Here is a 14,015-nt window from a genome sequence, read left to right on the forward strand (position 1 = left end):
TTAAGTCTGTTTTCCAAAGATTTTGCTACAAATATCCTTGTTGTATCAGTATTTTACTTGTGATAGTGAAAAAGTGGACACAATCTAAATAATGATAATAACTAACATTTAATTGAGTATTTACTATGTCCCAGACACTTGCTTGAACACGTTACACACCTTAATTCATGCAGACCTTATAAAAAGCAATATGGGGGAAATACTATTATTTTTATCATCCCCATTTTACAGATGAAGGGCTGAGGCACACAGAGGTTATGTATCTGGTCATATGCCTGGTAAGTGGAAGAGTCATGATTTAGCTTCAGCTGTCTAGCTCTATGTCCATACTCTTAATCATTCCACTCACTTCCTGCCCGATCTAAACAGCCAATAGTAGCTATGGTTAAAATCAGTAATGTTCAACATGTGTGGGTATGAGGGGGTGGGAGAGAGGGAAAGAGAGAGAGAAAGATCGAAGGAAAGAAAAAGGGGGAGAAGGAAGAAAGAGAGAGTATATGAATTATAGCACATGTATACAAACACTATGCAATTATTAAAAATGATAATGCAAACTCTACAGGCATACCTTGTTTTATTGTTGTTAGCAGATACTGCATTTTTTTTAATACCAGAGTACAGGTGTCCTGGGAAGTTTCCTGCTTTGAGCAAGTCTATTAGCACCATTTTTCCGACAGCATTTGCTCACTTTGTGTTTCTGTGTCACATTTTGGTAACTCTTACACTATTTCAAACTTTTTAAATATTATTATTTTTGTTATGGCGCTCTGTGATCAGTGATTACACCTTGCTGAAAGCTCAGATGATGGTTAGCATTTTTTAGCAATCAAGTATTATTTAATTAAGATGTACTTTTTTAAAAGACATAATGCTGTTGCACAGTTAATAGACTATGGTAGAGTATAAACATAAATTTTATATGTACTGGAACATTAAAACATTCATTTGACTCAATTTATTGAGATACTTGCTTTATTGCAGTGGTCTGGAACCGAACCCGCAATATCTCTGAGGTCTGCCTATATTGAGTTGTATTCTAGAACAATGTCTTTAAAACTCTTTTGACATGACCTATATTAAGAAATAAACATTTGGGGTGCATGGGTGGTGCAGCTGGTTGGTTGTGGGACTCGGTTTTGGCTCAGGTTGTGATCTTAAGGTTGTGAGATCGAGCCCTGTGTTGGGCTCCACATTCAGTGTGGAGTCTGCTTGAGTTCCTCTCTCTCTCTGCCCCCCCGAAATAAGTAAATAAATCTTTAAAAAAGGAAGAAAGAAACATTTTGCTTCACAACCATGCCCATCTATGACAGGTGGAGGGTAACCCGGTTTCCACCAGTACAACTGTGCTATTTGTATATGGTGGGTGTCTCTTTTTCTATGTCATGGCAGTTCTTAAATTTTTGGAGTATCATATACATTGGTTTACACATACCACACACATTTACACACACACACACACACACACACACACACACCTGAAATAGAAGTTTCATGAAAACCACACTTAGTCTTACTAACTATGATGAAATCTTATATTTTCTCTTCTGTTCTATTCTATTCCATTCTTAAAATCCTGGTTGTCAGCCTGTAGTTGAGTTCATCATCCTAAATTAACGTACCCATAATTTGAAATTGATTCTGGAAGAAAATCACGGTGCTTGTAATACTTAAAGTCTCCACAAGAAGGCACCACAATTCTAGCCAGAAACGGTTTACAGCAAAGGCCTCCCCCCTCCCCCCACCCCGGGGGACTGGGAGAGGGCAGGGAATTTGTCTTTTGCAGGACACAACTCAATGATGGACCAGGCGCAAGGCACCTGGCCGAAGGACAGCTCATCTCTTGACCATGAACCTATGGAAAGGCTTGACACAAATATCTCTGCCCTGTGGAGACTCAGGGTCTCAGTCACAAGCATCTGACATGGAAACTGGAGAGATATAAGTGATTGGCAGAATAAAGGAGAAAATCCATGAGATAAGGAGAAGGTGGAGGGTAATAATGGGTCAATAATAAGCCAAAGGTTCAGTAAGTTCAAGTTATGTTTGGAAGACGAAACTCAACAAGGAGCTAAGAACGCTACCTAGATCAGGGAAGCCTGCCGATAGGAAGAAGAGATAGCATCATAGCATCAGTAGACACCGAGGTGCAAGTCACATGGACGGTGTTACCCCGGAGGGAAGATCCCACACTCTCTGCGGGCGTCCCTGGAGCTTCCGGCTTTGTGCTGCCCGGTCATTCTTGATTTCCCTTTCTAGGAGCCTCCTGGATCCCTGTATTCCTGAGCGCCAGGGATCCTTACAGCAAACGCTTCCTCTGTTTGCTGACCCAGCAGCAGTTGAGTCTCTTCTGTTTATTCCTACAAAGGAGTCTAACTGAAAAAAAAAGCAAAAAGAAAGATGTTCCCAGCTTAAGTTAAAATGTTCCCATATTAAGTTAAAAAAAGGATATCCCTTCAGAGCATTTCTTTATAATGTAATTTTGTTTTAAAATGTATAACATAAAATCTGGAAGGGTATACGTCAAGATATTGACAGCGGTTATAGCTGAATGATGATTTGTGAGAATACTATTATTTTTTTTTTAAAGATTTTATTTATTTATTTATTTGACACAGAGAGAGACAGAGTGAGAGAGGGAACACAAGCAGGGGGAGTGGGAGAGGGAGAAGCAGGCTTCCCGCTGAGCAGGGAGCCCGATGTGGGGCTCGATCCCATGACCCTGGGATCATGACCTGAGCTGAAGGCAGACGCTTACTGGCTGAGCCACCCAGGCGCCCCGTGAGCATACTATTATTTTGCACAAGTTTTTTTTCTAAAATTATCATATACTAATTGTTTAATGTGTTAAGGGCAATGCTTATTGAAAAGAAAGAAGGAATTTTAAAAACCAAGATATTTTTTATGTATAAATCTCTTTATTTTTTATTTTTATTTTTATTTTTATTTATTTATTTATTTTTAAATTCAATTAATTAACATATACTGTATTATTAGTTTCCGAGGTAGAGGTCAGTGATTCCTCAGTCTTGTAGAATACCCAGTGCTCATTACATCATGACAACAGCACAGGGTTGCTGAATGTCTTCCGAAGGATGATATGATTTGGGCTGGGTCCCAGAGACCTTTCAGGGTACAGGTGTCCTGGGAACTTTCCTCAAAGGGGCCACTGTGAGTGAAGTCCGAAAGGCTAGTGCCCCCAGGGAATACTGGGGAAATGGTGGGGGGCTGACCATAGCTGAAGCAGAGAGCACCCTGAGCTCTTAAAGGATACAAAAGTTTGAATATATTTGGTAGAAATTGTTTTATCTTTTTACAATTCTAAAAAGTATGCACTTTTTGATATTTGAAATGATATAATTTATATGTAAGTTATAAAGCATAATAATTAAACAAAAATATATCCGCTACCCAGCTTAAAAAATAGAACATGACTAATACCCTTGAGACCCTCATATACCTCTCTACCCATCAAGCTCCTGCCCTTCCAAAAGTAACCACTCTCCTGAATTTTGTATTTAACATGGCCCTTATGGTTTTATTGCACAGTATACATTCTTAATAATTGTAACAGCTAGGGGCGCCTGGGTGGCTCAGTCAGTGGAGCGTGGACTCTGGGTTTCGGCTCAGGTCGTGATCTCAGGGTCATGAGATAGAGCCCGGCATCGGGCTCCGTGTTCAGCAGGGAGTCTGCTTAAGACTCTCTCTCTCTCTCCCTCTCCCTCAGCCCCTCGCGCTTGTGCTCACTCTTGCTCTTTCTCTCGAAAATAAATAAATAAATAAATCTTAAAAAAAATAATAATAGTAACATCTAACATTCTTCGAGTGCTTGCTTTTTGTAAGACACTATTTTAAATTCTTTGTATTTTAACTCTAATCCTCACAACAACCAGAAAGGGTAAATATTGTTATTAACATCCCAATTCAGCAATTGACTGGACTGAGGCAAGGAGAGGTTGAGTGACCTGCTCAAAGTCACGCAGCTAGTACGTGGCAGGCCCTGGTTTCAAGCCCTGGCAGTTCGCTCTAGCTTCTGTACCCTTAACTACTTATTCTACGGACTCTTAACAATGTATTGCCATTCTCCTTATTTTTGCATCACGTACAAATAGAATCCCACTGTGTTAGTTCTGTCTGTCCAGAAGCGCATTCCAAGATGTGGGCTCTAATGAGAGTGGTTTCTTTGGGAGGTGAGCCACTGTATTAGTCAGAGCTCTCCAGAGAAATAGAACCAATAGGATATACATAGATGATATAAGAGGAGATTTATTTTTATTGTAGGAATTGGCTCACACGGTTGTGGGGGCTTAGAAGTCCCACCATCTGCCGTCTGTGAGCCGCAGAACCAGGAAAGCTGGTGGTGTAATTCAGTCTGAGTCCAGAGGCCTGAGAATCAGGGCCCCATCGGGTAAATCCTGAGTCTGAAAGTCTGAGAATCAGTAGCACCATAAGTCCAAGGGCAGAAGATGGATGTATTAGCTCAAGCACCGAGCAAATTTGTCCTCTACCTGCCTCTTTGTTCTGTTCAGGTCCTCAAAAGATGGGATGATGCCCACCTGAATTGGGGAGGGCGATCTTCTTGGCTCAGGCTATCATTCAAAGACTCATCTCTTTCAGAGACATTCTCCCGGACACACCCGGAAGTGTTTTACCAGCTTAGCTCCTTAGTTCAGTTAAGTTGACACATACAATTAACCATCACAGCCACAAAAAACCAGGAAGGGAATGGAGTGGAAAACAAGGAAGGAAAAGCCAACAAAGAAGTTACCACTTTGGGGTGCCTGGGTGGCTCAGTCGTTAAGCGTCTGCCTTCGGCTCAGGTCGTGATCCCAGGGTCCTGGGATCGAGCCCCGAATCGGGCTCCCTGCTCCGCGGAAAGTCTGCTTCTCCCACTCCCACTCCCCCTGCTTGTGTTCCCTCTCTCGCTGTGTCTCTCTCTGTCAAATAAATAAATAAAATCTTAAAAAAAAAAAAAAAAAAAAGAAGTTACCACTTTGGGCAACTGCATCTGAGTCACACTAAGGAGCCAGAGTAGAATAGACACTAAAGATTTATCCCACCCAAGGGGGTGGGGGGTGGAACCAGAGTATTAATATAGCAACTCGTGGCGATCATGGGTTGAAGCCGGGCTCCTAGGTGTTAATTCCTGAGCACTCTGGCCTGCCTTGTGTGCAGACAGGGCGAGCTTCGGAAAGAAACCCCCCGGCAGAGGGTTGCAATGACTGACATAGGGCTTGGATTGACCTGTGCTGAAATGGTAAGGCCTAAGGGGTATGAGCAGGGAGCTTCTAGTATCTTGTCACAGACTCTGTGAATAATCCTGCAATTTGCTTTTATTTTTGCTTGCTGTTCACCGCTGTGGTTGTGAGATTCATCCATGTTGGCATGGTGGTCCATGTAAATTGTGGTTCATCCATTGTCACTGCTATATTCCACTAGGACTGTGTTCCATTTATTTATCCCTTCTTTTTTTTTTAATCCCTTCTTTAGTTAATGGACATTTGGGCTGTTTCTATTTTTTTGTTATCAGAAATAATGTTACCTTCTTTCGCAAGTCTCTTGTTGCCTTTGTCAGGAGTTTCTCCTCTATACCTAGGTTTAGAACTGTTGGGGGTAGGAAGTATTCACATCTTACTCTTTACCACACAATGAGTACAGCAGTTGTCCCAGGACAAGTATCAGCAGCAGAGTTTCAGATTTCCTAATGTTTCATACCTTTGCTCAAGATGATACTGTTAGATTTTTAATTTTTGCCAGTCTGGTGGGTATAAAGTGACATTTCTTCAAATTTTGGGAGGATGCACACACACACACATACACACATTTTTTAAAATTTACAAGTCATGTGGGTCCTAGTTCAATTTTGGTCTCTGTCATTTTTTTTTAAAGATTCTATTTATCTATTTGAGAGAGGGAGAGCATGAGCAGGAGGAGGGGCCGAGGGAGAAGCAGGCTGTCTGCTGAGCAGGGAGCTCGATGCGGAGCTCGATCCCAGGATTTCGGAATCATGACCTGAGCCGAAGGCAGACGCTTAACCGACTGAGCCACCCAGGTGCCCTTGGTCTCTGTTTTTGTAATTTAAATTGTCAAAGAAAGATGGGAAATACTTGATGTTGTGACTATAAGTGAATGAAATTGTTTTGCTGGCATAACTTGTATGATGTTTCATCTTATGTGTCAACTTGACTGGATCATCCAGATATTTGGCTAAACATTATTTCTGCATGTGTCTGCGAGGGCATTTCCAGATGAAATTAGTGTTTGAATCAGTGGACTCAGTTAAGCAATTTGCCCTCTCCCATGTGGTGGGCATCCTCCAATCTGTTGAGGGCTTGAAGAGAACGAAAGAGTGGAGAAAGGCAGAATTTGGCCCTTCCTGAGTACTTGAGCTGGGCCACTGATGTTCTTCTGCCCTTGGCCCTCCTGGTGCCCAGGCCTTCAGATCTGGATTGGAATCCACATCATTAGCTTTCCCTGTTCTCAGACTTTTAGGCTAGGTCTGATTTATATCACCAGCTTTACACCCTGGGTCTCCTGCTTGCTGATGGCAGATCGTGGGACTTCTCAACCTTTATAATTGCATGAGCCTCTGTTTGATAATAAATATATTTTATTTATTTATTTATGTATTTATTTATTTATTTATTATTGGCTCTGTTTCTCTAGAGAACATCAACTAGTACAACTTGCCAACAGGTTCTAAGGTCAATGATAGGAGAAGACTTTCAAAAGTATGAGTGAGGTTAGCACCTTGAGTCAGGTGTCGCATCTGAGGATACACAGTAGGATGACGCTAACGTTCTGCATGTCTTTTAAAAATTCAGTGTCCTTATTTTACAGGCAGATGGTAGCTTTCCCTCTCTGTACTCTGACTTAATGATTTTCTTAAGATCTTTTTCACTTTGGAACAAGTGGTTCTTCTGGAGGACTTATCCCAGGAGAGAGCTTTGTCAACATCAATAAATCTTGGCAATATCTCTAGTGAAGGAGGTAGCAGTCGCTAATTTAGTTTCTTAGGAGTGCTACACCAAATTAGCATAAATTGGGTGGCTTAAAACAACAGAAATTAATTCTCTCACAATTCTGGAGCCCAGAAGTCCAAAATCAAGGTGTCAGTAGGGGTGTTTCCTTCTGGAGGCTCTGAGGGAGAATCCGTTCCATGTCTCTTTCCTGGTTTCTAGGGGCTGCCAGCAACTCTTGGCATTCCTTCAGTCTGACTCCGTCTTCACATGGCTGTCTTTTCTTGTAAAGACACTTGTCATTGGACTTAGGCCCCCCAAATCCAGGATGCTCTCATTTGGAGATTCTTACCTTAATTATAGCCGCAAAGACACTTTTTCTAAATAAGGTCACAGTCACAGGCTTTGGGGTATACATATCATTTGGGAGTCCACTTTTCAATCTGCTAATGGGAGGCAACAAAAGACGCAGTTGAGAGGAGAGCTAATTACATTGGATATTCAGAGGTTCTGCTCATATCTCTCTTTTAGTCGGTGGGGTGGAAAAACACCATGCTGGGCATTAGAGATGAGATTTCTTCATTTGTGGATTCTGAGAGTTAGTAGCTTTTCCCCAAATAGAGGCACGGTAACAGATGTCTGATCTCACCGTACGGATTGTCAAGGAAGCCTGCCAAACAGGAGGTGGTGGTAATATTTTCACTGGGGAGAATATAAATCACTCTCTAAGAAGGAAAAATAAGTGCGCTTTTGGGTGGACAGGTTGCAAAAGAATTTCTTTATCTTGGTTGTTACTTAATTTTTTCTTCCTGATCTTAATATCTTTCTTAAAAAAAAAAAAAGCACCCCCCCAAGTTCTTCCCTGGAAAATAAACCTATTCTATAACATTCTACGTATTTTATTGAAAAAGTCAGAAGTGAGAATGACAAGATGTGAACTTTTTAATTCTTGTTTTCTTTTTTTAACTTTTCTCTATTTTTTTACAGTGAAAAAATTTGGTAAATTTCCCATAGTTAGCAAGAGACGTCATAGATATTTTAAATAATGCCATTTACTTCTTCAGCTGTTTGTTGTTCTCTCTGAACCTGAATTTCTTTTTTAAAAAGATTTATTTTTATTTATTTGAGAGCGAGAGTGAGTGTGCGTGAGCAGGGTGGCGGAGGGGCAGAGGGCGAGAAGCCTCAAGCCAACTCCCCGCTGAGTGTGGAGCCCCAGCCCAACCCGGGGCTCTCCATCCCATGACCCTGAGATCACGACCTGAGCCCAAACCAAGAGCTGGACGCTTAACTGACTGAGCCACCCGGGTGCCCCTGAACCTGAATTTCTAAGCAGTAAGATTGTTGTATTCCTGTCTAGGCATCCTTAAAAAAATGAAAGTGACATTATTCGAAGAAAAGAAGTGTGATTACCCCACTGTTATGTCTATTTCGACAACACCGTAAGTAGTACGGACAGGCGCCTAGAACAAGGCTAGCAGGTTTGGACCGGAGGGTGCGGGGCTATGCATACAGTACTAAAAATATCTAAGGATCACAGGGAGAATACCTTTGTGAAAAAGATCTTAGCCCTCCAAAAAAAGGCCCAAAGTATCCAAAGTCACTATATAAAAAGCTAATACGACTGCAATGTGAACTATGGTACATTTATATTTTTCTCTTTCTTTAATTTTTGGCCTCCGCTCTTAAGGTCAAAGAGTCACACGATTTTCATGCTGAAGACCCTTAAAAAGTTACTTATTCTATTGTTCTCATTTCACACTGAGGAAGTGGAAACTCTTAAGGTTAAATAAATAACTGAATGTGACAGAGTTAGTAACAAAGCCTCCGCCTGGCACACACCTCTCCTGAAACTAAATGCCTGAACGTTAAACAATTTATTCAAAATCATTATCAGGAATATTCTAGATCTCATATGAAATGATTACAAAAATTAACTGTCATTCCCATCAGTTTTTCCTAAGTTTTCTTAAGAGATATATTATAGTTCAAAACCTGAAAAATACTTAGTCCTTGCATCTTTATTTTCAAATTTCTAATTCATAAAATTAAAAACAATGCACACACACACAATTTGAAACCTAGAAGGTCCTGTAGTTACAGTGAAGGGCTTACCTGCTCAAAATTCTATTTGTTCCTATTTGAAAGGATTGGTCTAAATTGGCATATATGTTTAATTCAATTTCTCTGTGCAAATTTTGCATTTTCACATTGAGAACAGTGTTTCAGCTGTGGGCAATAGACAGTTGCTTCAGATTTTATGCACTTTGGTATCAGTGCTAAATTCATTATTAAAACCCCTAAAAGTTGCTTTTTATCAGGTGTGGCTCATTCGAGCAAATAACACTTCAGAGTATAAAAATCAATTTCCCCCACCATATCCCATTTAATTCTCATACAACAACCCTGAGGAGGAATTTATTTTCCTTATGTTTTTTTAGCACATGTAAAACTAAGCCTCTGAGATTTGCTCAAAGTCACATCAGCCTTATTTAAAGTAGAGAGCTTCAAATAAAGTGTCTGTAGGTAACAGTATTATACCAACGCTAATTTTCTCAGGTTTGATAAATAAGTATACCATAGTTGTGCAAAATGTTAACATTGGGGAAAACTGGGTGAAGAATATACACTGGAACTCTTTAAAACTTTTCATGAAATCTCAAAGTATTGCAAAACTTAGATTTAAAAATAGGTCCTCTAATTAGTCTCAGGGTTTTTTAGCATTTTAGATCTGGCAGGGTAGAACGCAACCTTTCCATTTACAGGTACGGAAACTGGTGCCCAAGCTGACTTTCCTAAGCTCACCAGACCAGATTCCCAATGACTAAGCTGGTTCTTTCACCACACCTGCCTGGTTTGCACAGCACGTGTAGAAATCTTGCATACTTTGATTCAAAAAATTTTGTCAGCAAGCCCACAGAGCCTATCTCCCTTGGGGGCACATGCAGAATGATCTGTTGCAATGCCTAAATTCATTATATTTGTGAATCAGTCTTCCTATCACAAGACTATTCAAACTATGTGCACCTGCAAAGGCCCCCAGCAGTTCCTGCCACCTGGCCCCGGGATGGAGGAAGACACGTGCTCCCTTACTCTTGCTTCAGGTTGCTTTTCATTGGTGCTACCGCCTTTCTGCTAGCTGACTTCTTTCTTCCCACTTACCTCTCTTCTTGTGTCCACCGAGTGAGGCTGTGAGGGCGGCACTCAGAGCAGAATTCTGAAGGTGTGTGCTTCTCCCCACCCCCCCTATTTGAGAGACATCTCCCGGTTAGAGGTGCCTGGGTGGCTCAGTCGGTTAAGCCTCCGACTCCTGATTTCCGCTCAGGTCATGATCTCGGGGTTGTGGGATCCTGCCCCGTGGCGGGCTCCACACTCAGGGCAGAGCCTGCTTGTCTCTCTCCCTCTGCTTCTCTCTTGCCTGTGCTCTTTCTCTCTCAAATAAATAAACAAAATCTTAAATAAAAAGAGAGAGACATAGGTTCGATAAGTTTCGATAAGACTCAGGCACAAATTACCTGGCATGCAGTCCTCTCATTTTTGAGCTCTGGGATCAAAGAGAAGCACACTTCTTCGAAATTCTGCTCTGTGATCCTACCTAAGTGAAGCTATTAATATTATTCTATTCCCCAGCAAAGGTTGTGTGTATAACTGCTTTATTCCTTTTGCAAGCCACCGCACTGAACAGGTGTTGGAATAAAGGAATTTTTCCTTCAAATCTGTTCTTACCCTTGGACTGTGAACACTGCTTCTCTCCTCACCCTCTCCTGACCTCTAGTTTTGGTTTCTGAAACCTGTTGCCCTTGGCTATCAAAGGATCATGTAATGCCAGTGAACATATACGAAGAGGAAAAAAAGAGAAAGAAAAGCAATAAGGAAGTACAAAAACATTATTGCCAGTTTTCCTGTCTTCTGGCAAAGGCATGGAACTGAAAAACCATGTCAGAAAACAGAGAAAGGTTTAAAAATAACAACTCTGCTTTCATATTTTTCTTTTTTTAAGATTTTATTCATTTTTTAAGTAATCTCTACCCCCAACGTGGGGCTCGAACTTAAGACCCTGAGATCAAGAGTCATATGTTCCACCAACAGAGCCAGCCAGATTTTCATATTTTTCATGTTTTTACGTTTTCATGTTTCCTCCCAGTCTTGGTTCACATGCGTAGATATGTTAAACGAGTATGCTATAAAGATTCTACTTTATATTTAATTTTTTCCCTTTAACATTAAATCATGGGCATTTTTTTCATTTTGCAACAGTCTTCATTATGTTCATTTTAGTAGATGCATGATATTCACAGAGTGTTGCCTATGTGTCCAGTGTTCAAAATATGTTATCTAATTCCCACAAAACCCTATAGGGCAAGTATTGTTTTGCTCATTTCATCTTATTTACAAAAGTAAAAACTGAGGCTCAGAGGGGTTAAGTAACTTGTTCAAATTCATGTATCTAGTGACGGTGTTAGTCAGGATTCAAACCAAGGTGTGCGGACTCCAAAGTCTAGGCTACTGACTTGTCAGATGGGACAGTGAGGATATGCAGTGGAACTCCAGATCCAGTTACCTAGCCCGATGCTCTGCCCATAAACCAGTGGTTCTCTGGCTGTACACCAGAAAATATCTGGGGGAGCTTTGAGAACTACTGCTACCTTGTCTTAGAGATTTGGGTGTAACTGGCCTGGGGTGTGGCCCCAGGCATCAGGGTACTCCAAAACTCCAAGTGTTTTAATGTCAAGCTACTGCTCTGACAACTTTACTGGAGAGACAACAGAAGAGGAGAAACACAAATCATAAACGAAATGAATGAGTTACTTCACTCCAAAAATGGCTTCGCAAGTTATCTGTCTCCTGCCACATTGCGGTAGTCTGTCCATGTAAGTTTGGGAGGCATTAGCGTAGAGACAGAAAGTGAAGCCACAGCTGTAGATGAGCCTGCTCTTGCAAAGCATGTAGTGAGAAGAGAGAAAGGATAGGAACAGAGCCCTGGGGCATAAGATTTAAGAGATGGGTAGAGAAAGAACCGAAGAGCTATCACACAGCCTACTTCCAGGATTTTTAAATGCTAAGTGCTGCTGAGTGGCCAGGTCGGGGAAGGCCTGAAAACCTGCGGAATCAGCCCCAAGTCCTCGTGGGAATATTCACGGAAGAACACGGGGGAGCCGTGTGGCTAAGGCAGATTCCAGTGACTGAGGCAAATGTGGGAGGTAAGGAAGTGGATACAATCTATATGGAGTTTTTACTGAGATTTTGGCTTTAAAAACGTATCAGTGTGTGTTCAGCTGTAAGCATGGGAATACCCAAATAAAAGTGACTTACACAATAGAGACCCTCCCGTTCCGTACACACACACACACACACACACACACATGCACACACCATATAACAAGAAGCCCGGAGGTGGGTGGTTCACAGATTTAGACTCTAGTTGGCTTCTCTGGGACACTCTTGGCCACGCTTCATGGTCATGAGATGGTAGAAGCAACTTCAAATATGACGTCCTCACATGACAACATCTAAGGGATAGATCTCCTCTTCTGCCTTTTTATTAGGGAGGAAACCCTCCTGAAAACCCCCAGCCAACTTGATCTAGTGACTCATTGCCCTTAACAATCACATACCCCACCCCCAGCTACAAGGGATTCTCAGCAAGTGAACATCTGGCATTTTTGCCCTTTACATTGGGAGGTAGGCTCTGCTTTCAAAGAAGGGTGGGGAGAGAGAAAGGTGACCACAGAGTTGCACAGAGAGTATGAAGAGAGCATGGTAGCCAGAGGTAGACATGGGCTAAATGTAAGTTCTCTGCTTGTTTGTTTTAACATGGTTGAAGATGGGCATGCTTAAATGCTTGTCGTAGAAAAAATATAATCATAATAGTGAGACCCCCCTGATGGTGGGAGGCATGGGAAGTAAAACAGGAGAGATGGACAGGGGTCTCTTCCATTCTAATTGGAGGGAAGGAGAAATGAAAAGAGTGTCTTGATTCAGAAGCCTCCTTGAGGAAGCATTGCTGTCAACTGAAGCTGGTGGGTGCCCTCCTGTGTATTCCCTATAGCACTCCTTCTTCACCATTATGACAACCGCCATTTGGATATTTGTTTGCCAGATGTCTGGTATCTTCTCTAAACTTTTTTTTTTTTTTTAATAAAAACTGGTTGAGGGCAGATATGATCTACTTCAAAGCTTGTGCTCTTAGCCAATGGATCTTGCCTCTCCTTTTAAAAAAATTTTTTTTTAAATTTTATTTTATTATGTTATGTTAATCACCATACACTACATCATTAGTTTTTGATGTAGTGTTCCATGATTCATTGTTTGCGTATAACACCCAGGACTCCATTCAGTACGTGCCCTCTTTAATACCCATCACCAGGCTAACCCATCCCCCCACCCCCCTCCCCTCTAGAACCCTCAGTTTGTTTCTCAGAGTCCATAGTCTCTCATGGTTCATCTCCCCCTCCGATTTCCCCCCTTCATTTTTCCCTTCCTACTATCTTCTTCTTCTTTCTTTTTTTTAACATATAGTGTTATTTGTTTCAGAGGTACGGGTCTGTGATTAATCAGTCTTACACAATTCACAGCGCTCACCATAGCACATACCCTCCCCAATGTCTATCACCCAGCTACCCCATCCCTCCCACCCCCCACCACTCCAGCAACCCTCAGTTTGTTTCCTGAGACTAAGAATTCCTCATATCACCTGTCTCTTTCCTGATCACCCGACTACCCTCTCTGGTGGTTGGCTGGTACAGAGCAGCTTTCAAATGTATTTGTTGAATGAATGTGGCTGAATGTGACTGAAGTTATTTGTTAAGCCCATCAACCTTCTATCAGAACTGTGTGCAGGACCGTGTAGCAGTCCTGTTAAAACAAAAAATCCTGCACAAAAAATCATTTATGAAATATATAACCGGTAGATGAGATATACACCATACCTCACTCTACTCAGTGTTGCAAATTTCAAATCGATGGATTTGTGGTTCTTCGTCCATCCCCTGTCCTAATCCCTTGACCTAAACCGCCAAAACACCACCTGGAATCTTTGCTTGGGCTCTAAACGTTACATGG

The sequence above is a fragment of the Phoca vitulina genome, unplaced genomic scaffold (genome assembly GCF_004348235.1).
Source record: "Phoca vitulina isolate PV1807 unplaced genomic scaffold, GSC_HSeal_1.0 scaffold4, whole genome shotgun sequence".
Classification (NCBI taxonomy): Eukaryota; Metazoa; Chordata; class Mammalia; order Carnivora; family Phocidae; genus Phoca; species Phoca vitulina.